The sequence below is a fragment of the Meleagris gallopavo genome, unplaced genomic scaffold (assembly GCF_000146605.3).
Source record: "Meleagris gallopavo isolate NT-WF06-2002-E0010 breed Aviagen turkey brand Nicholas breeding stock unplaced genomic scaffold, Turkey_5.1 ChrUn_random_7180001949796, whole genome shotgun sequence".
Taxonomy (NCBI): domain Eukaryota; kingdom Metazoa; phylum Chordata; class Aves; order Galliformes; family Phasianidae; genus Meleagris; species Meleagris gallopavo.
The window spans coordinates 1-1613 of NW_011211202.1; the positions used below are offsets into that span (position 1 = coordinate 1).

General features: G+C 42.0%; 1 long non-coding RNA gene across 1 annotated transcript; it reads right to left on the bottom strand.

Annotated features, from left to right (window-relative positions):
* Positions 1 to 164: 164 nt before the first annotated feature.
* Positions 165 to 1607, bottom strand: LOC109364994. The gene is made up of 2 exons (XR_002110721.1): positions 1233 to 1607; positions 165 to 1071 (listed from the first exon to the last, which is right to left on the bottom strand). It is a non-coding gene; the product is annotated as an uncharacterized LOC109364994 (long non-coding RNA).
* Positions 1608 to 1613: the final 6 nt, after the last annotated feature.

A 1613-nucleotide genomic window follows, 5' to 3' on the forward strand; every position in this document is an offset into this window, starting at 1 on the left:
TTTTGTATGCACGTGTCCAGGCAGTATAGCCCATCACTCATAACCACTTCTCTCCAAGCCAGCTATTTGTCCTTAGACTCCTACCTTCCAGCTGTGAGTACAAGGCATGACAATAGGGTCCATATTTATCTTTCGTGGCTACTTTGTTTGTCTAAAACCTTTGGTTTCTTTCCTTTTTTTTTTTTTTAATTTTCCTTTTTATGTACTTATAAAAAATATTGTGTTTGTGTTGTTGTTGCAGTTTTCTTACTGCTGGCTCTGGTGGGACATTTACCCCACTTTCACAGCCATAATCAATGGATCTGGAACATGCCCCAACATTACAAAATGGATCAACAAAACCATGGCAGAGCCAACCAAACCAAATCATCCCCATTGCGCAGGCCTCTTAAAAAATGCTGAGATGTCCATAAGGTGCATGATGAGTCCATCAGCTCAGCGATCAAACAGAAAGCAAGCAAAATTAAAAAGGAAATAACGCACACACGCACACAGATACACACACACACACACACAAAATAATAATAATTATAATAAAGAGAGAAATGTCTGGGGTTTTAAAACCAAGACGTGTCCCTAAGTTTACTGTTTCAATATGAATCTTGTGATATTCTTCCCCCACACATGCACCCAATTTTGGACTGCTTGTTCTTTAAATTGTTTTAGAAAGACTTGCTTACATGTGTATGTTTGGCTGAATGAAATCTGCTTGCTATCTGACCCCTGCCTTCACCACTTTCTCCTTTACACACACTTATGAGCCATTGCTCTGAAGAGGTTTAGGCTTACTAGCAAGAGGCATGAACAAAACCAAATACACTTGTTCCATTATCAATTTACACACCCTGTCTTTACGCCTTCATCTACCCAGATGCAAAGTAAACCAAGTCTGTATCTTCGAGGATGGTGAAAGATGGATGAGGACTGATTCTTCACTGCACGATGCCAATCTTCCACTTGCTAGTGAGCACCATTCAGGTGAGATCAATACAGACCTGGCTTCTGCTTCTGTGGTATACCAGATCCAAGGTTTTCCAGTTCCCACAAGGCTCTGCAGCAATGGTTCTCCCACTGCAATGAACCACAGTGTTAAACAGGCCAGCAGCTGCAGGAGAAACCAGCCAAATGCAGAAGGGATGCAGGAGAGCTCATTCCTATTTGGTTTGCATTGAAATAGATTGAGATGTAGATCTTCTGGAGGAGCCGAACAGAGGAAAGAACAAAGTAATCACCCATCCTTGTCCTGTGATGACAATGATCTCTGAAAGGATAGGAAGTGCAAAGAGAGAGCAAACACGTCACAGTCAGCAACTGTGCCTTCAACAAGGCCTGCTGGTTCCAGAATGGAAAAGAGCAAGGGCCAGGAGTTGGCACCAAAAGGCAAATGAGATTACAATAGTTTGCGGATCTCCAGAAAACATGCAGTTTGACTTGGAGTATCTAGATGGAAGAAAATTTTGCAGTGTTCCGTTTGGGCTTCTTCCAAGATTTCCTTCCAAACTATATGATGATATTTCCTCTTCAGAGTGGCTCTGAAGGAAGCTTCTACCATCAGTCCTATGCACTACCTTGCTTCACAGGAAGCCCTTTAATATCCTTCTGATATTCCACCA